Source organism: Oncorhynchus keta, chromosome 29 (genome assembly GCF_023373465.1).
Source record: "Oncorhynchus keta strain PuntledgeMale-10-30-2019 chromosome 29, Oket_V2, whole genome shotgun sequence".
Taxonomy (NCBI): Eukaryota; Metazoa; Chordata; class Actinopteri; order Salmoniformes; family Salmonidae; genus Oncorhynchus; species Oncorhynchus keta.
In genome coordinates this window covers 10,217,635-10,242,981 of record NC_068449.1, presented here as the reverse complement: position 1 = coordinate 10,242,981, position 25,347 = coordinate 10,217,635, and the positions used below count along the sequence as shown (strand labels likewise).

Genomic DNA, 25,347 nt, shown 5'->3' with positions numbered 1-25,347 from the left:
GAGACAACGAAATCACCTGCCTCTGATTAAGAACCGCCTCAAGGCAACCATAGACTTTCCTCGACAACCCTACTCAACCACAATCCCAATACCTACTAAAACCCCAATACAAAAACACACCACAAAATAAATCCATGTCACACCCTGGCCTGACCAAATAAAGAAAGAAAACACAAAAATACTAAGACCAAGGCGTGACAGTTATTGCAATCAATATCCTTTCCTAAACTTGCATCCCATTTCTTGCTAGCTCTGGCCACTCGCATTCGCTCCCCTCAAAGATGTAAAAACATTGGGTAGGTATAGATGAATTGTTCAGTGAAGTGTTTCTTTAGCTTTTAGGGTTTTGTATTAGTTTTGCTGTCATGTGAGCAATCTTTGATGGAAGGGAGTTCCATGCAATCATGGCTCTATATAATAAGACTGTGAAAAGTGTAATTTGACTATGCATACAATTTGGCATTTTCAACACTAATGTTTCTTATAAAAACAAGAAGTGATGCAGTCAGTCTTTCCTCTGCTTTTAGCCAAGAGGGACTAGCATGCATAATAATGATATTAGCCCTCTGATTGTGCAAGACATGCAGATGTGCCAGCTGTAGTATCTCTCGGTCCTTCTTTGCAGTACCTGACCATATGACTGGACAATAATCAAGATAAGATCAAACTAGAGCCTGCAGGACTTGCCTTGTGGAGTGTGGTTTCAAAAAATCTGAGCATATCTTTATTATAGACAGACCTCTCCCCATCTTCACAACCATTGAATCAATATGTTTTGACCGTTAAAGTTTACAATCCAAGGTAACACCAAGTAATTTAGTCACCTCAACTTGCTCAACAGCCACATTATTCATTATCCAACATCTAGAACTTGGGGAATGATTTGTACCAAATGCAATGCTCATAGTTTTACAGATGTTCAGGACTAGTTTATTACTAGCCTCCCATTCTAAAACTGTCAAACTCTATTTAGGGTTGCAGTGATTTCACGAGCTGTGGTTTAATCATAAGGGTTGAATCATCAGCATACACAGACACACAGACTTTGTTTATTGCCAGGGGCAGGTCATTGGTAAAAATAGAAAAGAGTAGATGGCCAAGAGAGCTGCCCTGCGGTACACCACACTTTACATGTTTAACATTAGAGAAGCTTCCATTAAATTAAACCCTCTGTGTTCTATTAGATAGATAGCACTACATCCTCAATATGGCAGAGGTTGAAAGGCCATAACACATACAGTTTTTCAACAACATATTATGGTGAATAATATCATAGGCTGCACTGAAATCTAACAGTACAGCTCCCACAATCTTCTTATTATCAATTTCCTTCAACCTATCATCGATTTCTTTCAACTCAACATGAGAGGCATTACCCTTGCTATGCAGGCAGACCAGGCAGGAACCTAGCTACATAATGTGGAGGCGAGAGTTGAGATGAAGGGAGTGTAGATTAACCTCTTCGGCAGAATGGAGGCTGTGTGTGCAGTCTAGAAATGCCATTCGTCATGAGCATGATGCTCTATTTCAACTGCAGTAATAATCCGCAGCGCAAAACTGTCCAATAAACATTGGCACAAGACAGAGCTAGGCTAGCTAATTGTGGATAGTTTCAGGGGTTTGGGTGTGGTGGAAGACTAGAGGACATGCAGTTCAGTCATCATCATATTTATCCACAGATCGGGTGATTGTACGTTTGAGAGCCAAGAAACTAAACATCATGATGATTGTCTTGGCCGGGAAACGTGAACCAATTGCAAGCAACAGAATTTATAGACCAAGATTACAGTTTTATGTGGTCCACTATACCTTTAGACACCACAAGACATTCCTCCACATTTTATTTAACCTGTAATTAACCAGGAAGTGCCATTGAGTTCAGAAGAAGTCTTTCTCAATGGAGACCTGTTCAAGAAGGGCAGCTTTGCAAAACAAAAATCTGTAGACATAATAGCGCCAATGGCCACTTCTTCTAATTGGACAACAGTTCCTCTGGTGCATGCTCCCTAGAACAGCCCAGTCCCAGTTGAAATAATGACCACGCTCAGTGGTTGTGGTCACACCGTTGCCCAATACAAAACAAACAGTGTGCGTGTTTGTCTTTGACATTATTGCACCGGGCTCGGGCGGTCATATTCTGGTAACTGGGAGCTTCCTAGTAGAACAGGTGTTGTGGGCCGAGCAGACCATCAATCTCCCCGTGACCCGTCTCTGTTGGATTCAGAGTTAATTATCTTCAAATATCCCACAAAAAAAGAGTGATGAAAATGGAGGAGTTGGAATGCTAACCTTCGCAAAAGAGCTAGCTAGCGCTGATGTGGTTTGAATAGTGAGGCATCACTGGATGTATCCTTGGGACTACTGTGTAGTTGGGACTAATGTGTGATGGATAAAGAGTGAGTGAAAAGAGGGAAAGAGGTGTTGAAATAGCAATTCACATTACAATAAAAAACCTTTCTATAAAGCAGCTCATTTTATGAAGCAATGTCTTTTCCTGAGGTCTTAGTGTACCCATCTTAATTTATATTACTGCATAAATGCCATTAGGGTTTCTTTTAATGCCGTTAACATATTAATTGACATTCTACTGTATGTGAGATCATACAGTAAATTGGATCCAGAGGAGTCAGCGACACCTGACCTATTGTAGATTTCACAGTGTTCTTAAACCTTCATTTATCCACACAACGTCCCCATGAATATTTAAGATGGCCAATTAAACCCCAGGCTGCTGTCACACAGCGCGACCACACACACGTGCATGCACACACACTGACACAACCCATATCTGACAGACACATCACACACACATAGAGGCACACACACTTTCACTTTCTCTCTCTCTCTCTCTCTCTCTCTCTCTCTCTCTCTCTCTCTCTCTCTCTCTCTCTCTCTCTCTCTCTCTCTCTCTCTCTCTCTCTCTCTCTCTCTCTCTCTCTCTCTCTCTCTCTCTCTCTCTCTCTCTCTCTCTCTCTCTCTCTCTCTCTCTCTCTCTCTCTCTCTCTCTCTCTCTCGCGCGCACACACACACACACACACACACACACACACAAAGTGACAGTGACATTGTCCAAGTCTGACAGTCACGTCACACGTGTCATGTTTATGAGGGCATCTACAGACTGGGTTTGTGTTTTCTTTATGTAAATGTCTTTGGAGGGTCAAAGTCAATGGATGTCAGTATGCTCATTCACCTTGCTGGGGTAATATAGAACACTGGGGAATCAGATGCCACTGTGCAGCTATGGTTATCTCTATACATGGCAACGGCAGTCCAACAGATGTTTACCACAAAGAATATATGGCACTTCTAAGATATTATTCCTTCCAATTATATATACTTCATAGTGATTAAAAAGAGAGGATATGTGTTACTTAACATAAGGCGCTTGTGACATATTTTGCCTATCCAAATTAAGTGAATGATCTCATAAATGCTTAAAAGGAGAAGTGATGTGTTAGCTACTTAGCTAATGTAAAAACTATATTGAAAGTGACGGAACTTAACATGTCTAATGCATGGGGTTCAACCAACATCACTCCGCTGTCAAACACAGATTATATTTTATGTGATTCCCTTCTAAAAGCATGCCATTTTATATGACAGATATACAGTATACAGTCAGTACGTAATACACCTCACATTACGCTAGATTGACTGGGCTGATCTAAGATATCTAAGAAAAAAATGTTCATACTGTCGCCTATATTTGATATTTGATTTTATTAGTGCAAATGTATTTTGTAAATGGTTTAGACCTATACATTTTCAGGCACTCGGCATCAATGATTCTTTTGAAATTAAGCATTTGGACAAAAGATTCTATGGAAGTAGGCCGGTTTGGTTCTATCAGCCATTGTGAACTACTGTATGGGTCAGATTACTATTTAATATGCTATATGAAATATAAATGAACAAAAGGCTTGTTCCTATCTAATCAGTTTCTTGTGTTTCTATCACCATTGTGTAATGGAGGTGGAATGACTTCCTATGCTAATCACATTACTATACCCTGAGGTTAACCCCACTATTACAGATGTCTATAAGAAAATAGTTTTTCAATGTACTAGAAAACGTATGTTCCAATGTATAAGCATCTATTTCACATGTCCAATCAAATGAGCTAGTGATAATGTGTAGCCTAATTAAAATCCATTCATTTGTGTCAAATAAACATCAACTTTTAAATAAAGCTGCCAGAAACTACTCTAACTACTTTGCAGTAGTCAGTCATTGTCTTTGCCGTAGTCAGTCATTGTTTTTGCCGTAGTCAGTCATTGTCTTTGCAGTAGTCAGTCATTGTTTTTGCAGTAGTCAGTCATTGTCTTTGCAGTAGTCAGTCATTGTCTTTGCAGTAGTCAGTCATTGTCTTTGCAGTAGTCAGTCATTGTCTTTGCAGTAGTCAGTCATTGTCTTTGCAGTAGTCAGTCATTGTCTTTGCCGTAGTCAGTCATTGTCTTTGCCGTAGTCAGTCATTGTCTTTGCCGTAGTCAGTCATTGTCTTTGCCCAATAGTGACCGTATTCATTTAAAACATCTATGAGTTGCCTTGAAGTGTCCAATGCATCCATGCAAGCGTCTCTAAAATGTCAGAGAAATCACACCACGCCTTCTCTCATCAGGGGTTCTCAAGTGGTGCAGCAGTCTAAGGCACTGCATCTCAGTTCTAGAGGCATCAATACAGACCATGGTTCAATTCCAGCCTGCATCACAACCAGCCTTGATTTGGAGTCCCATAGGTCAGCGCAAAATTAGCCCAGAGTCATCTGGGTTAGGGTTTGGCCGGTGTAGGCCATCATTGTAAATAAGAATTTGGTCTTAACTGTCCAATGTATAAATCCAATCCAATGTTCCATTTATGAAGAAATGGCTAATACTACTCTATCATTCTTTCACTGTTGTATCGTTTCTATGTAGAATGCATCACTAAAGGCCTCTGCACTGGTATTAAAACAAAATATATATATATAATTTCGCTCAGATGGGCAATCTGCCTCTAGTAGTAGTAGGGCACGTCTGCTGTTGGTAATCGGAACCAGACACCTGTCGGTCGCAGGGGGACTCTTTACAGCGCAACACACTGGAAGCAGACAGGCATAACAAAGCAGTGGAGAGTGAAAACGCATCCGGGAATGAGAGAAACAGAACATATTATACCTTCCAGGCTTTGGGGACTAATAATCGTCATGCTCTTCTTTGTGGTCTTCATCACTACTGACATTTGACTGGGACAGTAATCACTCCTTAAATGTGATCGCTGGGGCCGATGACAACTTTAAGATGGATAATTTCTCTAAATATCCTGATATCACAGTGTATTAGGGGGATAGGACGGTAGTTTGACGTTGGTGTCTTTTTTGTCTGGTAGGCAGTGTGGCAGTCAGTGAGGTTACAGTATAGTCAGCTTGGATGTTCGTCTGCCAAATAAGTCCCTGGAGGATCATTAAAATGCCTGATTTCAAGTCCTAGGGGAAATAACATCAGTCTTGCTGCTGTGTGCCAAATTGACGATGTGCCTGATGTTTGCACTATAGGCAACTGTAAGACATGAATGTGTTATGAGAGGATGAAAACTGAATGGTGCTATTGGGGTAAAGATTGAACATGATATTTGATTTCAAATAGATTTCAAATCAAATACAATTTTATTTGTCACATACGCCGAATACAACAGTGAAATACTTACTTTACAAGCCCTTAACCAACAATGCCGTTTTAAGAAAAATAAGTTAGATAAATAAAAATAAAATTGTTCAACGGACACGAAAGTACTACTGGCAGAATTATAAACTAACCACTTAAGTCATGCTTATTGATTGTCACAACTCGGAGTGTATAATTGTCTTATTGACTTTAATAGCGGGCACATGAACATTGAGCAAGGATTCATACACTCCACGCTATAATATGCTGTATGTAAAAACACATATAGAACAGCGGGATTTTTCTTATAGAAATCTCCAGTCCATTGCATTCCTTCAAATAAGAGTTTTTTTATCATCTAACACACTGTGATATAGTCAAGTCACTAAACCTCGAGCCCGAGTCGAGTCTCAAGTCCCTAGTGTTCGAGTCCAACTCCCGGTCCTTTATACTCGAGTCACGAGTCACGAGTCAAGTCCCTAGTGTTACAGTCCAAATCCCAGTCCTTTATACTTGAGTCACGGGTCATGTCACAAGTCCCTAGTGCTCGAGTCCAAGTTCCAGTCCTTTATACTAGAGTCACGAGTCCCTTGGTAGGGGAGAGTGGGGTAAGTGGAGCCATTTGTTACATTCAGCATCACTGACTCAAGGAAATATAGTTTTCTTTCTAACAAAGATATCTACATATATTTTGGGATGTTGTGTATCCCTGGAAATAATCAGAAATCATGTTAACAATTTTTCAAACATTGCTTGTCCAAAAAAAGTGGTCACTTGGCACAACTTACCCTGGATATGGTATAAATTGAGCATAGGGATAGGGTAAGTTGAGCCACCTTGGGGTAAGTGGGTGATGGTGTCCTGTGACAGTGGGGGATGGTGCTGGACAGCCAAATTTGAATTCATGGCAGAGGAGGCTGGTGGGAGGAGCTATAGTAGGACAAGCCAGGGATATTGTTTTGATGTGCCAATTTGTAGGCACCTTCTCTGCATTTGAGAATACTAAGCCCATTAATCTGGTCCGCGAGATTCTTGATATGTTTATCAAGCTCAGACTCCAAGTCATCAGAAAATATGCTGTTTTCATCTGCTATTCTATCATAGCCTCTCTTTCGCACAGGTACATGCTCGCTTCCTGTTTTGTTAGTGTACCTCTTCAGTGTCATTCAGTCAATTATTTCCTCCCTTGCTGCTGCTCAAATGGACTTCTTCCCTTCTCTCACTTCCTTGGCTGCTCTCTAAAGAACCTCGAGGGGGGCTAGACTCCTGCTTGTTTTACATTTGTATACACGGGGCATGATGTTGTCTGCTCTGTAACAATAAAAATGCACTAACTTGAGTTCATATGCATGACACATTGTATACCCCAAGGCAAACATTTTGACTATATTAGTCTACACAGCAGCAAGGATGCACTTTCATGCTTGGTTTAGGACCTCATATTGTAGCTTAAAGAGACCCCAAATGATGAAGAAAACAATGTACTTTGGTTTAGATACAAGCACAATTAATAATTTGACAAATAATTTTGTGAAAATCTGTTTTCGGACCTAGCTTGCCACTTTTTCCATGTGGGTTCTCCCTTCACAGACTCCATGAAATGATTACCTCTTCCTAAATATTTGGTCACATGATTCATTTTGTTGATGGTTTCCTAGAAACAAGGGGTGGCTTAATCAACTTACCCCACTCTTCCCTAGTGCTTAAAGTTGCTGTCCAACCATTGAATAAGCTACATTTAATTAGTGTTGCACATTTGTCAGGCTAAATAGATTATACAGCTCTATAACATTTGTTGTTGTACCAAGTATATTAAATTATGCAAAAGATAGTCACAAGTGGTGAAGTCTGAGTCCCCACTGAAATAGTCAGAGTCGGGTCACTAGTCATGAGTCCGAGCCAAGTCCGAGTCTAGAGTACTACAACACTGCTTTGAGATATTATATTTTATTAATCAGTGGTTTCATCCATCTGGAGTGGGCTTACTTCCTAGTTACTTGCTACTAATGTACTCTTTAATCAACCTTTTTCAGGGAGGGGCAAATGCTCAATGTGTATCTTGCCATCTAGTAGAGGATGAGTGTAATTGGATTGCAAACTACTTATCTTGAACAGATGCTGTTAATGTCCCCCATGCACTGTTTTTCATGAATATGAGTACATCAAGCCCTACCATACCTGACCCTTCGAGAGGGGAAACTAAATGAGTAGTGTACTTCTCACAGTAATTTTTCAATGCATCCAAGGGCCTTTTAGACTTCATTTTTAAGTATCCCACTATTATACATATTATAAAAAATGTTTATAAGATTCCCCATAAATTACAGCAAAGAGCCGGAGTGGGGTAGGTATCCAGATGGATTCCTTGAAACGAATTTCGTATTCCAGTCGAATTCTGATTAGCTGATCTAGCAATTTAGTGAGCTGCATGGTGCAACAGAGCACTTGTTCCCTCTCTTGAGTGCAACCTCAAATCAAAATCAAATACAATTGTATTTCTCACATGCTCCGTAAACAACAGGTGTAGACTAACAGTGAAATTCTTACGGGCCCTTCCCAACAATTCAGAGAAAAATGTAATAAATAATAGAACAATTATAATACGAGGAATAAATGCACAATGAGTAACGATAACGTGGCTGTATATAGGGTACCAGTGCCGAGTTGATGTGCTGTGGTACTAGGTAATTGAGGTAGAAACACGATATGTGGACACCTGCTCGTTAAACATCTCATTCCCAAATCATGGGCATTAAGATGGAGTTCATCCACCTATGTTGCTATAACAGCGTCCACTCTTCTGGGAAGGCTTTCCACTAGATGTTGGAACATTGCTGCAGGGGCTTGCTTCCATTCAGCCACAAGAGCATTAGTGAGGTTGGGCACGGATGTTGGGAAATTAGGCTTGGCTCAGAGTAGGCATTCCAATTTACATTTACATTTAAGTCATTTAGCAGACGCTCTTATCCAGAGCGACTTACAAATTGGTGCATTCACCTTATGACATCCAGTGGAACAGTCACTTTACAATAGTGCATCTAAATCTTAAAAGGGGGGGTGAGAAGGATTACTTATCCTATCCTAGGTATTCCTTGAAGAGGTGGGGTTTCAGGTGTCTCCGGAAGGTGGTGATTGACTCCGCTGTCCTGGCGTCGTGAGGGAGTTTGTTCCACCATTGGGGGGCCAGAGCAGCGAACAGTTTTGACTGGGCTGAGCGGGAACTGTACTTCCTCAGTGGTAGGGAGGCGAGCAGGCCAGAGGTGGATGAACGCAGTGCCCTTGTTTGGGTGTTTGGGTGTAGGGCCTGATCAAAGGTGTTTGATGAGTTTGGGTTCAGGGCTATATGGACCTCACTTTGTGCACGAAAAGAGGAAAGTTCATGCTGAAACAGGAAAGGGCCTTCACCAAACTGTTGCTGCAAAGTTGGAAGCACAGAATCATCTATAACGTCAATGTATGCTGTAGCATTAAGATTTTCCTTCGGTTGAACTAAGGGGCCTAGTTTGAACCATAAAAAATAGCCCCAAACCATTATCTCTCCTCTACCAAACTTTACAGTTGGCACTATGCATTGGGGCAGGTAGTGTTCTCCTGGCATCCGACAAAACCAGATTTGTCCGTCAGACTGCCATATGGTGCTCGTCTGTGGAGATTGCATTGCTGTGTGCATTACTTATATACCTGTCTGCAACAGGTGTGGCTGAAATCGGTGAATACACTAATTTGAAGGGGCGCCCACATATTTTTGTATGTACAGTATAGTTGAAGTCGGAAGTTTACATACACCTTAGCCAAATACATTTAAACTCAGTTTTTCACAATTCCTGACAATTAATCATAGTAAAAAAAATCCCTGTTTTAGGTCAGTTAGGATCACCACTTCATTTTAAGAATGTGAAATGTAGGAATAATAGTAGAGAAAATTATTTATTTCAGCTTCTATTTGTTTCATCACATTCCCAGTGGGTCAGACGTTTACATACACTCAATTAGTATTTGGTAGCATTGCCTTTAAAGTGTTTAACTTGGGTCAAACATTTTGTTAGCCTTCCACAAGCTGTCCACAATAAGTTGGGTGAATTTTGGCCCATTCCTCTTGACAGAGCTGGTGTAACTGAGTCTGGTTTGTAGACCTCCTTGCTCGCACACGCATTTTTAAGTTCTGCCCACAAATGTTCTATAGGATTGAGGTCAGGGCTTGGTGATGGCCACTCCAATATCTTGACTTTGTTGTCCTTATGCCATTTCGCCACAACTTTGGAAGTATGCTTGGGGTCATTGTCTATTTGGACCCATTTGTGACCAAGCTTTAACTTCCTGACTGATGTCTTGAGATGTTGCTTCAATATATCCACATAATTGTCTTTCCTCATGATACCATCTATTTTGTAAAGTACACCAAACCCTCCTGCAGCAAAGCACCCCCACAACATGATGCTGCCACCCCTGTGCATCACGGTTGGGATGGTGTTATTTGGCTTGCAATCCTCCCCGTTGTTCCACCAACCATGACAATGGTCATCATGGCCAAACAGTTCTATTTTTGTTCCATCAGACCAGAGGACATTTCTCCAAAAAGCATGAACTTTGTGCCCATGTGCAGTTGCAAACCGTAGTCTGGCTTTTTACGGCGGTTTTGCAGTAGTGGCCTCTTCCTTGCTGAGCGGCCTTTCAGGTTATGTCAAAGTAGGACTCGTTTTACTGTGAATATAGATACTTTTGTACCTGTTTCCTCCAGCATCTTCACAAGGTCCTTTGCTGTTGTTCTGGGATTGATTTGTACTTTTCACACCAAAGTATGTTATTATGTTATTATTGTATGTTATTACTATTGTTTGTACAGATGAACGTGGCACCTTCAGACATTTGGAAATTGCTCCCAAGGATGAATCAGAGTGGTGGAGGTCTACAGTTTTTTTTTCTGAGGTCTTGGCTGATTTATTTTGATTTTCCCATGATGTCAAGCAAAGAGGCACTGAGTTTGAAGGTAGGCCTTGAAATACATCCACAGGTACACCTCCAATTGACTCAAATGATGTCAATTTGCCTATCAGAAGCTTCTAAAGCCATGACATCATTTTCTGGAATTTTCCAAGCTGTTTAAAGGCACAGTCAACTTATTGTATGTAGACTTCTGACCCACTGGAACTGTGATACAGTGAATATTAAGTGAAATAATCTGTCTTTAAAAATTGTTGGAAAAATTACTTGTGTCATGCACACAGTAGATGTCCTAACCGACTTGCCAAAACTATAGTTTGTTAACAAGAAATGTGTGGAGTGGTTGAAACACGAGTTTTAATGACTCCAGAATAAGAGTTTGTAAACTTCCGACTTCAACTGTACATACAGTACCAGTCAAAAGTTTGGACAAACCTACTCATTCAAGGGTTTTTCTTTATTTTTACTATTTTCTACATTGTAGAACATCAAAGATATCCAAACTATGAAATAACACATATGGAATCATGTAGTAACCAAAAAAGTGATAAACAAATCAAAATATATTTCAGATTCTACAAAGTAGCCACCCTCTTGCAATTTCTCAACCAGCTTCACCTGGAATGCTTTTCCAACAGTCATGAAGGAGTTCCCACATATGCTGAGCACTTGTTGGCTGCTTTTCCTTCACTCTGCGGTTCAAATCATCCCAAACCATCTCAATTGGGTTGAGATCAGGTGATTGTGGAGGACAGGTCATCTGATGTAGCACTCCATCAGTCTCCTTATTTGTCAAATAGCCCTTACACAGCCTGGAGGTGTGTTGGGTCATTGTCCTGTTCAAAAAACAAATGAGAGTTCCAATAAGCGCAAACCAGATGGGATGGCGTATCGCTGCAGAATGCTGTGGTAGCCATGCTGGTTAAGTGTGCCTTCAATTCTAAATAAATCACTGTCACCAGTAAAGCACCCCCACACCATCACACCTCCTCCTCTATGCTTCACGGTGAGAACTACACATGCAGATATTATACGTTCACTTACTCTGCATCTCACAAAAACACAGCAGTTGCAACCAAAAATCTGATCAGGCTCCTCTGAACAGTTGATGTTGAGATGTGTATGTTACTTGAAGTCTGTGAAGCATTTATTTGGGCTGTAATTTCTGAGGCTGGTAACTCAAATGAACGTGTGGTTTTTGCGACTGCGCTTGAAGAAACTTTAAAAGTTCTTGAAATGCTCCGTATTGACTGACCTTCATGTCTTAAAGTAATGATGTACTGTTGTTTCTCTTTGCTTATTTGAGCTGTTCTTGCCATAATATGGACTTGGTATTTTACCTTCTGTATACCTCCCCTACCTTGCCACAACACAACATATTGGCTCAAACACATTAACCTGTTAAGTCGACCCTCTACTTTTTCGAACATTCTGTTAAAAATCGCGCAACATTTCAGTGCCCTGCTACTCAGGCCAGGAATATAGTATATGCATATGATTAGTATGTGTGGATAGAAAACACTCAGATGTTTATAAAACTGGTCAGATCACGGCTGTGACTATAACAGAACGTGCGTTTCATCGAAAAGTGCAGGAATATCTGATCACTGAAAATGGAAATAAATATCCATCCGCGACTTCAAGGAATTGTTCAAAGTGAATCGAATTAAATGAGGCCGAGGTTGTAGTGCCTACAGCTTCCACACGTTGTCTAGAGTCTTGTCACTTGATTCGCAATTGATTCTTGGTCTAACCGCATCAAGGGAATCGATTCCCTCCGGTCTCCGACCGGATGTTTTGGTCGAGCTCTCTCCAAGACATTTTTTTCAAAACAGACACCTATAGAATTGACATCGCCTCCTGATGAATTTTATCGCTTATTAACGTGTACTAATACCTAAAGTTGCATTACAAAAGTATTTCGAAGTGTTTTGTGAAAGTTTATCGTCGACTTTTTGAATTTTAAAAAAATGACGTTACGTTATGAAACGCTATTTTTTTCCGTTTATCACACAGTCTTCATAGATCGATATCTAGGCTATATATGGACCGATTTAATCGAAAAAAAAGACCCAATAGTGATTATGGGACATCTAGGAGTGCCAACAAAGAAGATGGTCAAAGGTAATGAATGTTTTATATTTTATTTGTGCGGTTTGTGTAGCGACGACTATGCTAATTATTTTGTTTACGTCCCCTGCGGGTCTTTTGGGGTGTTACATGCTATCAGATAATAGCTTCTCATGCTTTCGCCGAAAAGCATTTTAAAAATCTGACTTGTTGCCTGGATTCACAACGAGTGTAGCTTTAATTCAATACCCTGCATGTGTATTTTAATGAACGTTTGAGTTTTAACTAATACTATTAGCATTTAGCGTAGCGCATTTGCATTTCCAGAGCTCTAGATGGGAAGCCTGCGTGCCAGGTAGGACCAAGAGGTTAAGAAGGAAAGAAATTCCACAAATTAACTTTTAACAAGGCACACCTGTTAATTGAAATGCATTCCAGGTGAATACCTCATGAAACTGGTTGAGAGAATGCCAAGAGTGTGCAAAGCTGTCATTATGTCAAAGGGTGTCTACTTGGAAGAATTGTTTAATACTTTTTTGGTTACTACATGATTCCATATGTGTTATTTCATAGGTTTGATGTCTTCACTATTATTCTACAATGTAGACAATAGTAAAAAAAAATGGTACTGTAGGTAGGGATAAAGTGACTAGGAAACAGGATAGATAAACAGTAGCAGCAGCATATGTGATGAGTGAAAAGAGTTAGTGCAAAAAAGGTTACACCTGAGTAATGTGAAACTTTGATTAGGATCCCTATTACCTATAAAAGCCCAGTCCATTCAGTGTTGCATTGCCTTTTTCCATCTATAGTGCTTTCCCCCATCTATATTAGACATGATAGACTTAAAGGAGACACACAAAAAACTCAGTAATCATAAAGAGAAGTGAAATGAATGATAATGTATTTCTTCATCTGTAACCCCTTGGTGGGCTGCTTTGTCTGGCCTTGGTCCATCCTCTGTGTTGCTACCCCCCTCTAGTGGTCACTCTCCAATCCATGCTGTATGTGTGTGTGTGTGCCAAATTTTCTGCTTAGGTCAACATGTTGAATGTTGGTCAGGCACTTTGTAAAGCATTAAAAATGAAGTCTTAATGTTTATATTACATTAGCTCTACAAACTCTCACAAGAGACACACAGACCACTAAGCAGTCTCTCTTCTTCCTCTCTCTCTCTCTCTCTCTCTCTCTCTCTCTCTCTCTCCATAGAATGTATAGCACCAGGGAACTCTAACCCTCATCACCATTAACATATAGAGTCTTTATTTAAATCCCATTTTATTTCCCATCCATTTAGAAGAGTGATGCCGGTGGGCTGCAGAGATTGCGAGGAGCGCGAGCCTGATTGAGCTTCAATTTGATCGTTTGATCTGATTGCGGGGTAAACAGTGGCCTGATGGATACGATCTCATTACAATTGGAAAGTGAGGGTTTAATTTCCTGTTCTATCTTTGTTAACGTCAGGGACAGCAGGTCGTCAATTGCATTTATCAGTTACATGTAACTAAATGTAATCTAAAAATGTAATCTACGTAATCTACCAAAAGTATTTATTTATCATGAGAGGGCCATAAACAATAACTAGTAATTCTGCATACTTCAAGAAAGGTTCAAATCTCCCCTTTCTGGTAAAAATAGTTATTAATTGCTGAGGTGTAGTCACTTTTGAGGACACAAGCTCAAGTACACAGTACAAATATGATACAGATATGAAAATATGAATATTTCTATTCAACAAAACTGTATAAATAAGGTTTGAAATTATATGCTTTCTAAATATAGTATAATCAAACTATAAAACAATTTCACCTTCCATATAACTGTATGTTTAGAGTTAGAGACAATTTGCATATTTGTTAAAGGTCTCTTTTGACACTGGCAATTTCTGGGACCCCCGCAAAATAATTTTGCACGCCCAATTTTTCAGTTTTTGATTTGTTAAAAAAGTTTGAAATATCCAATAAATGTCGTTCCACTTAATGATTGTGTCCCACTTGTTGTTGATTCTTCACAAAAAAATACAGTTTTATATCTTTATGTTTGAAGCCTGAAATGTGGCAAAAGGTCGCAAAGTTCAAGGGGGCCGAATACTTTCGCAAGGCACTGTATGTGGTTGATTTGTTCTTCTCCATTTTTTTGGGTAGCAAGTTCAGTAACATGAGTTCATGTGTAAATAGTTTGTGTTTTCCTTTTATGATATAGCATTTTCATTATGCTACATTTGTCTTGATTATCTTTGCATCTTGCATGGTTGTTGTTTGTGTTTTTCCCCCAAGTATTTTCCTTTATCAATTACATATGGTAATGATTTGAGTCACTTCTTGTGAGAGTTGGGATTGACACCTGTTTGTCCACTATTCTTTGTTGTCACCATGATGAAGGCTGTTGTAGCCGCAACTCTTCTGTGTTTTTGTTATACTTGCCATGCATAAGCCATAAAACAATAAAGGATTTTTCATTTTTCAACTACATGAGAGTTCCTTGATTACTTCTGGAAGTGTGTTTTGCACAAAGGCTTTTCCAGCATTGTTCACTATCCAGTATCAACACATTTTTGTTCTATAGAAGTTCATCCCAAGATCAAAGAGCACCTCATGGATTAACTACAAACCAAATAAGTGCTCTTCTTGTCATGGTCAGTATGGTTCCCAATCAGAGACAACGATAGACAGCTGCCCCTGATTGAGAACCATAACCGGCCAAAACATAGAAATACAAAATCATAGAAAACATAAACATAGAATGCCCACCCAAAATCACACCCTGACCAAACCAAATAGAGACATAAAAAGGCTATTTAAGGTCAGGGCGTGACACTTCTTCTGTGTCTCTGGGAAATTCAAACATTGCAGATTGTAAAATGAATTTTCAATGCAACAGCATACTACTCAGTAACCAATAACTTTTTATTATATATACAGTATACGGTGCATTTGGAAAGTATTCAGACCCCTTGACTTTTTCCACATTTTGTTGCATTACTGCATTCATCTAAAATGAACTAAATAGTTTTTCCCCCTCATCAATCTACACGCAATACCCCATAATGACAAAGCCAAAATAGGTTTTCAGATTTTTTAAAACTGAAATATCGCATTTACATAAGTATTCAGACCCTTTACACCTTTGGCAGCAATAACAGCATAGAGTCTTCTTGGGTACAAGCTTGGCACACCTGTATTTGGGGAGTTTCTGCCATTTTTCTCTGCAGATCCTCTCAAGCTCTGTCAGGATGGATGGGGAGCGTTGATGCACAGCTATTATCAGGTCTCTCAAGAGATGATCGATCAGGACTCTGGCTAAGCCACTCAAGGACATTCAAAGACTTGTCCCGAAGCCACTCCTTGTCTTGGTTGTGTGCTTAGGGTTCTTGTCCTGTTGGAAGGTGAACCTTAGCCCCAGTCTGAGGTCCTGAGCGCTCTGAAGCAGGTTTTCATCAAGGATCTCTCTGTACTTTGCTCCGTTCATCTTTCCCTCAATCCTGGCTAGTCTCCCAGTCCCTGCTGCTGAAAAACATCCCCACTGCATGATGCTGCCACCACCATGCTTCACCGTAGGTATGGTGCCAGATTTCCTCTAGACATGACGCTTGGTATTCAGGCCAAAGACGTCAATCTTGGTTTCATCAGACCATAGAATCTTGTTTCTCATGGTCAATGAGTCCTTTTGCCAAACTCCAAGCGAACTGTCATGTGCCTTTTACTGAGGAGTGGCCACTCTACCATAAAGGCCTGATTGGTGGAGTGCTGCAGAGATGGTTGTCCTTCTGGAAGACTCTCCCAACTCCACAGAGGAACTCTGGAGCTCTGTCAGAGTGACCATCGGGTTCTTGGTCACCTCCCTGACCAAGGCCCTTCTCCCCGATTGCTCAGTTTGGCCAGGCGGCCAGTTCTAGTCTTGGTGGTTCCAAACTTCTTCCATTTAAGAATGATGGATGCCATTGTGTTCTTGGGGACCTTCAATAATGCAGAAATGTTTTGGTACCCTTCCACAGATCTGTGCCTCGACACAATCCTGTATCGGAGCTCTACGGACAATTCCATCAACTTCAAGGCTTGTTTTAAAAAAAAAATAAAGTGGTGATCCTAACTGACCTAAAACAGGGAATTTTTACTACCATTAAATGTCAGGAAGTGTGAAAAACTTAGTTTGAATGTATTTGGCTGAGGTGCATGTAAACTTCCGACTTCAAATAGAAATAAGGTATTTCTATTTTTATGTTTTAATAAACGTTTTAATGTCTAAAAACCTGCTTTCACTTTGTCATTATGGGGTATTGTGTGTAGATTGATGAGGATTTTATTTTAGTTCATACATTTTAGAATAAGGCTGTAACAAAATGTGGAAAAGGTCAAAGGGTCTCAATTTTCCGAATGCACTGTACAACTGTACTGTAGGCCTATAGCCTACCTTAGCAGGCTTAGCAGTCTATTCATGCCAAATAATACAACCAGTCCACCATCAAAACAACAGCTCACTAGGGATTATTTAATAATGCAGACAATGCAGATAGCCTACTAGCCTATCAATAGCTATATACTATATATATATACTACTATATATATATACTATAGCTATATACCTTTTTATATTACATATTAAAACTCGGACTCCACGCTGTAAGGGCAATTCGTCTCATCTCTCTAGGTTTACTTACCAGTGTTCACAGAAGGGGGGGTCGCTCTCATGAGCGCCGCTGTGTATCTGGCAGTCGGCAGCTTGGTTTTCTGGGAGAGGAGGAGGAGTGGGAGGAGGGCCGAAAATCTCACTAGAGCAACTATCTCTATTCTCGAGGGGAGGAAGAAGAGGAGCAGCAAGGCCACTGTCATTGCCGGGCCTGGTTGTGAGGTCTCTGTCAGGACTGAAAGGCTGCTAGAGCCAGCTTCTGCATAAGGCCTACTAGCTTCCAGCTGCCATGGTGTTTTATCAGTCGAGGACGATGTAGTAGCTTTGCTGATGTTGAAATCTTCGGTAATTTGACACGAGCTTGATCAGATAAAACATTTGGGGGGCGTTTTTGTGCACCACTTGGTCTTGCCTTTTGTTTATCGATCTTGAACAACTCACTCACTCTCAATCCCAGTCCCAGATTATTAAAAAAATTTTCAATTGATAGCCAATTAGGTGAGGAGGCCGAGACGAGCTACTGCCGGCACCGCTGAGTAATAGATTAACTAGATGCATGCCAACTATATCATCTGTCTGAGTCACCTACTACCATGTAGATTGGACAACACAAACACTTTGCTTGCTACATGTGAAAAAAAGTGCTTTTTGTTTAAAACCGATGATATATTTTAGATTACTTTGATAAAGTTGCCAATAAATTGATCACTGATTATGCTAGAGTGATGAAACCACTCTCACCTGCTGCACTTCAAAGTAAGGATTCCAGTTATGTGCTTGGTCAGGGGCTCTGACATATGATTCAGCCAGGAGTTGATGGACAGTCGGAAAGACGAATGAAATGGTAGGAGGGACATACCAGCTTCCAGCTTCAAGTGGTGTCAGATTTCACATCCTACTTCAGACAGGTGGAAGAGATATACAGTGTCCATGAGAACCAGGGCTACCGCTCAAACCAAGCCATTTCTACGGTGTCTACAGACAATTTTAAAGCTGAAATGTTGGTCGGAACCAGTACCAGAACCACGTAAGGGGACTTTACATGTAAGAGGTTTTAAGGGCCTTCACTTCCTGGCTAGGCATTCGGCCTTTGGCTCACTGGTCTAACGGAATTAGTCTTGACACAAATCTGCAGCCAATTTGGGTTCTTGGGGGCTGTAAATGTGCCTAGCCATTGTAAATGTACACTGACTTAATGGTTAATGGATATAAAGTAGATTTGAATGAGGCAGGGGTTGTACCTCAACTAGCTAACTACTAACGTAATTCACTTATCTTCTTGAGTCGTTATCGAAATAAATGAATCCACTAGGAAAATTAGCCAAATGATTCACAGAATAGAACAGCAGATGTTTGTGATGTGTTGGTATCCATCATGTATGAAATATGGAAAAACACTGAGGCTTCCATGTTCTGACTACATATCCATCCATACTAAGAAACCCACGATAATAAACCTGTCAACACTGGCGACTGAAACACTGGCGACTGAACCCAGGAGCCACTGCTGTCTCTCTCTCTCACACACACACTGAGTGATAGTCATCACAGTCCATCTCCTCAGAGACCGCACCTCATCTGTCCATCACTCAGACACATGCGCACGCACAAACACACATGCGCACGCACAAACACACATGCGCACGCACAAACACACATGCGCACGCACAAACACACATGCGCGCACACACACACACACACACACACACACACACACACACACACACACACACACACACACACACACACACACACACACACACACACACACACACACACACACACACACACACACACACACACACACACACACACACACACACACACACACACACACACACACACACACACACACAGACTTTGTCCCATTTACATGCTTAACACAAGCTAATGTCCCCTTCTCCAGGTCTAAGGAGGAACACACTTACAGGCACTTCCATTTACAAATGGTGCTGTCTCTAAACAGTCTGTGTGTGCTCCGTTTGTAATCCCCAGTAGAGGCATATAGTAGAGCAGAACAGAGCCCTAAACCCTGATAAAAGGTGCTATCTTAAAACCTTAAAGGGTTATTCGGCTGTCCCCATAGGAGAACCATTTTGAAGAACCATTTTTGGTTCAAGGTAGAACCTTTTCTACAGAGGGTTCTAAACTCAGCCAAAAAAGAAACGTCCCTTTTCAAGTCCCTGTCTTTCAAAGGTCATTCATAAAAATACAAATAACTTCACAGATCTTCATTGTAAAGGGTTTAAACACTATTTCCCATGCTTGTTCAATTAACCATAAACAATTACTGAACATGCACCTGTGGAACAGTCGCTAAGACACTAACAGCTTACAGACGGTAGGCAATTAAGGTCACAGTTATAAAAACTTAGGACACTAAAAAGTCCTTTCTACTGACTCTGAAAAACACCAAAAGAAAGATGCCCAGGGTCCCTGCTCATCTGTGTGAACGTGCCGTAGGCATGCTGCAAGGAGGCATGAGGACTGCAGATGTGGCCAGGGCAATAAACTGCAATGTCCGTATTGTGAGACGCCTAAGACAGCGCTACAGGGAGACAGGATGGACGGCTGATCGTCCTCGCAGTGGCAGACCACGTCTAACAACACCTGCACAGGATCGGTATATCCGAACATCACACCTGCGGGACAGGTACAGGATGGCAACAACAACTGCCCGAGTTGCACCAGGAACACACAATCCCTTCATCAGTGCTCAGACTGTCCGCAATAGGCTGAGAGAGGCTGGACTGAGGGCTTGTAGGCCTGTTGTAAGGCAGGTCCTCACCAGACATCACAGGCAACAACTTCGCCTATGGGCACAAACCCACCGTCGCTGGACCAGACAGGACTTGCAAAAAGTGCTCTTCACTGACGAGTCGCGGTTTTGTCTCACCAGGGGTGATGGTCGGATTCGCGTTTATCGTCAAAGGAATGAGCATTACACTGAGGCCTGTACTCTGGTGCGGGATCGATTAGGAGGTGGAGGGTCAGTCATGGTCTGGGGCGGTGTGTCACAGCATCATCGGACTGAGCTTGTTGTCATTGCGGGCAATCTCAACGCTGTGTGTTACAGGGAAGACATCCTCCTCCCTCATGTGGTACCCTTCCTGCAGGCTCACCCTGACATGACCCTCCAGCATGACAAAGCCACCAGCCATACTGCTCGTTCTGTGTGTGACTTCCTGCAAGACAGGAATGTCAGTGTTCTGTCATGGCCAGCGAAGAGCCCGGATCTCAATCCCATTGAGCATGTCTGGGACCTGTTGGATCGGAGGGCGAGGGCTAGGGCCATTCCTTCCAGAAATGTCCGGGAAATTGCAGGTGCCTTGGTGGAAGAGTGGGGTAACATCTCACAGAAAGAACTGGCAAACCTGGTGCAGTCCATGAGGAGGAGATGCACTGCAGTACTTAATGCAGCTGGTGGCCACACCAGATGCTGACTGTTACTTTTGATGTTGACCCCCTCCCCCCTTTGTTCAGGGACACATTATTAAATTTCTGTTAGTCACATGTCTGTGGAACTTAAGTTTATGTCTCAGTTGTTGAATATTGTTATGTTCATACAAATATTTACATATTTTCCTGAAAATAAGCGCAGTTGACAGTGAGAGGAGGTTTCTTTTTTTTGCTGAGTTTACATGGAACCCAGACGGGAATCAAAAAGGTTTCTCCTATGGGTGACAGCTAAAGAACCATTTTTGAAACCTTTTTCTTAAGATGTGAAGTTGTGTGTGTCCCTCAGACACAGGAATGGTATCTTTATTAATACAACAAATAAAAAAATAACTCCTCTTCAAGACGATGGATGGAGACACTCAGTCCAAAAATTTGCCATTTTGTATAGCTAATCTCGTGCTATTCTACACGTTTTGCAATGAGGCTGAGAGAATTGAGCATTTTTAAAGCTAATTTCATGCTATTCTACATATTTTCCCATGAGGCTGAGAGAATTTAGTATTTTTAAAGCTAATGTCATGCTATTCTACATATTTTGCCATGAGACTGAGAGGATTTAGCATTTTTAAAGCAAATTTTGTGCTATTCTACATATTTTGCTGTGAGGCTGAGAGAAAATGTTGCAGTTTTACAGCTAATTTCCTGTCAGTCTAAACATTTTTGGTATTGGAATATACTATCTGTGGAGGTTGGTGACACATTTTTGGGGTTGGAAAGGGGTGTTTTGGGGGCCCCCTTGCAGGGGCTGTGGGAGGTTTGTGGTATGTCAGTGCCTCTGAGCCTGTTGGGATTGTGTAGTCTCCTACCGCAGCAGTTTGTACCAGGAGAAGAGGCAGGGCACTGGAGAGTCATACCCCCAGTGCATGATCATTACCATGCTAAATTTATATTGATTGCTGTAGCTTAAGAGCTAAACGTGAGTTATTCCCCGGGCGCTGTGGCCGTGTACATGTACAATACCGCGGTAGAGCTGGTAATCCAACTGCCAAATGTCCAACGCGTTTGGCATAGATATGGGTGTAGATATGGGTGTATTATACAGTACCGGTATGAACCTGTTCCCCTCACCCATCCCCCACCGTGGCCTTCCAGCAGTGATTGTAAGTGGATGATTTGCCATAGTACATCATCCTCACACATGAGAGTGGTAGTACAGTAGCAGAGTGGAGAAGGGAGGGAGGTGGTGGAGAATGGGTAGGAAGAGGAGGTGGAGAAGGGGTAGGAAGAGGAGGTGGAGAAGGGGTAGGTGGATGAGGTGGGGGTGGAGAAAGGGGTTGGAGGAGGTGGAGGAGTTAATACAAGATGTTTCCAAGCTTGTCCTAGTATGCGCTCGCTGGGCTCCCCTATCCTCCTGCGGGCAACTCTCATCACACATATGCATATTTGCTTGCCCTTGACATTATCATCAGCAGATGTGCTGAGGCCCCGAGGTAAGGTTGAAATACTGCTGAGGCTTTAGAGACTGAGTGGCCTGCTTCAGAGAGTGTCCGAGGGCTAAATACGCGCTGAGAGACGGAGGAGAGGGAAGAGAAGAAGAGGGAAACCTCCGAAACCAAACCCAGCTGAGCTCCTCCGGGGATGGCAGTAATTAAACAGTGATTAAATGGAGGTGTGACGCGGGCAAAACGCTGGTTGATTGACAGACAGCCTGCCTCCACTCTCTCTCTGTAGTCTAGGATTCAATGGTCTAGGTTCTGTGGTCTAGGGTCTGTGGTCTAGGGTTCTGTGGTCCAGGGTCTATGGTCTAGGGTCTGTGGTCTAGGGTTCTGTGGTCTATGTTTCTGTGGTCTAGAATTCTGTGGTTTAGGTTCTGTGGTCTAGGGTTCTGTGGTCTAGGGTTCTGTGGTCTAGGGTTCTGTGGTCTAGGGTTCTGTGGTCTAGGGTCTGTGGTCTAGGGTTCTGTGGTCTAGGGTCTGTGGTCTAGGGTTCCGGGGTCTCGGAACTATGGTCTGTGGTCTAGGGTTCTGTGGTCTAGAGTATGTGGTCTAGGGTTCTGTGGTCTAGGGTTCTGTGGTCTAGGGTTCTGTGGTCTAAGCTTCTGTGGTCTAGGGTTCTGTGGTCTAGGGTCTGTGGTCTAGGGTTCTGTGGTCTAGGGTCTGTGGTCTAGGGTTCCGGGGTCTAGGAACTATGGTCTGTGGTCTAGGGTTCTGTGGTCTAGAGTATGTGGTCTAGGGTTCTGTGGTCTATGGTCTGTGGTTCTGTGGTCTAGGGTTCTGTGGTCTAGAGTCTGTGGTCTAAGGTTCTGCGGTCTAGGGTTCTGTGGTCTAGGTTCTGTGGTCTATGGTTCTGTGGTCTAGGGTCTGTGGTCTAGGCTTCTGTGGTCTAGGCTTCTGTGGTCTAGGCCTCTGTGGTCTAGGGTTCTGTGGTGGAGGCAGAGCAACTCACCAATGACTATTGGAGCATTCGTTTCCAATGATCTCCAATTACTCTTCCATTCAGATTTAAACGATCTATTCTGGAAAACAGTTTTCTTTAACTGTGTGGGCTCGACGGATCAGTGAACACCTGATACTGCAGAGACCGCTGTGTTGTAGGGAACTGAGAGTACATTGAAAACCAAATATTAATTTAAACAGAATGTATACAGGCCTTGTGTCTCCAATGCTATCAGTGCTCTTTCAGATAAACTCACAAACTACACAGAACAATCACTTGGAAGAATGCCTTTACAGAATTCGCCTTGAGAATACGATCAGTGGTTACTTCAGATAAACTCACAGAGTACAATCACAAGCCATTGCCAGTGATGTTGGAGTGCAGTACACTCACTCTGAATCCAAAACGACCACCGGACTCATTGCTTTCTCTGCAGTCTGGAGTAGGTCAGTTTTAGAAACGCCTTATAAACACTCTCCTCCATGAGGAAAATGCCAGAAATGATTGTCGACTCCTTAAACCCAAAACAAATAGACAGACAAGAGCTGGAGAAAAACACCAATAAAAAACACTTTTACAAAACAATCAGAAAAATCGAGACACTGAAATTGCCTTTGGGTGGGAGGACTAGGTGCGAGAACTAGGATTCTCCACACGTCCTCTTTCCTCTGTCACCAGGCTGCCTCAGGACCTCAGGCAGTGTATGGATTTTTATAAAGCAGGTCTGGTGCTTATGAAACTACATACTGAAGGTCCTTAAACAATTCTTTAAGTTGTCTGATGGTAAAGAAGGTCCTCTTAACGTGTAATACAAATTCAAATAGCTCTATATGGAGACGGATTATGGGGCAGGCTGAGAATGGGGTCTACTTTGAAGGATGACTTGGAGATGACAGCTATTGATTAAGTGTCCAATGAGAGGCACGCATACGAAAGCACACAGCTCATGAAAGCCAGCACACAGCTCATGAAAGAATCCTATGCAGGCTCAGTAAACAGATAAAGCCTTGCTCGAGCAGCTACCTTATGAAAAGGTGCCAGCATGTTTATGTGCAATAGTGAGGATAAACACTTCTTCAGGTTTTTCTGTATCCTTTCGTTGAAAGTAACTTGTAGTTTTATGTTTACTGACAGCACAATTTAGATCATGTTGAAGTTGCACAATATTATATGCAAGTCTAGGTCCATTGTTTAGAAGATAGTGCCATAGCTGCCACACGAACTTGAAAAACAAAGAAAGTGTATTTTCTGAATGTTTTGTCGAGTCAATTGCTTCAGAAGCCCTCATCTAGCCACAAAGTAAAACGTTTTGTACAACATTCTAAAGCCTGAGTCCATTTCTAATTGCTTTAACAGCAGCAGCACAGTGGGGCACCTGACCCTTACCTACTCTGACGCTGCCATCAGGGTGATGAGGGAGGATGTTCTCAAAGATAACATGTGAATCTAATTTCCAGGTGAAACATAGTGGGACTCGGAGAGGAGCAAGTCTCTGAAGCATGCATTATTGGGTCTCAATGCGGTTCTCAGAGGTTGTGATGATGCCATGCGAGGCCAACTGCTGTCTTAATAGCAACAGCGCTGCCAGCCTGAATGACCTCATCATCCTTGACATTTACCACAGTGCTGAGCTACACTCCCTCTCTCTCTATCTCTTTCTGTCTCGCTTTCTCTGCCTCGCTCTCTCTTTTCACAGTCAACAAACACTTTTGCCCAGATTCCTATCAGTTGTGTAACAGCGCCCCAGAAGAAGAACCTAAGAGCTGAGGGGGACTTTCTTTCAGGAAAAAAAAGATCTGTGCAGACTAACAAAGGTATCTGAGACTAATCTCAAAGGAAATCTGTCAAGTCCTTGCACATAATCACCTGATGAAAGCTTTCATAGATATGCAATTGCTGGGGCTAATAGCCATTGCTAAAACCTGGCTCAGCTCTCATTATCCATAGGATCCGCTGGCAAGCTGTTGCGTGAAAAGAATCAGTCAAATCTGTACATTACCTTCCGAAGACTACAGCCCTTCTGAGAGCACTATCTTTGATGAGGTGGTCGTGAAATCAGTGGGATATTCAAAACATGGGTTAAGCTATGTGCTGGGTAAATCTTTAATCAAGAGATGTTCATCTCAGTTCATCTTGTTTAATCTCAAATGTGCATCTCGTGTTTAGCTCAGGTGAAATGTACTTAAAAAACATGAATAAAAAATAGTGTAATAATCTACACAGACTAGCTAGC

General features: G+C 41.9%; 1 protein-coding gene across 2 annotated transcripts in view; it reads right to left on the bottom strand.

The window, feature by feature from the left end:
* LOC118362303 (doublecortin domain-containing protein 2) overlaps positions 1–25,347 on the bottom strand; it is a 104,963-nt gene that overhangs the window by 32,706 nt on the left and 46,910 nt on the right. The window lies entirely within an intron of this gene.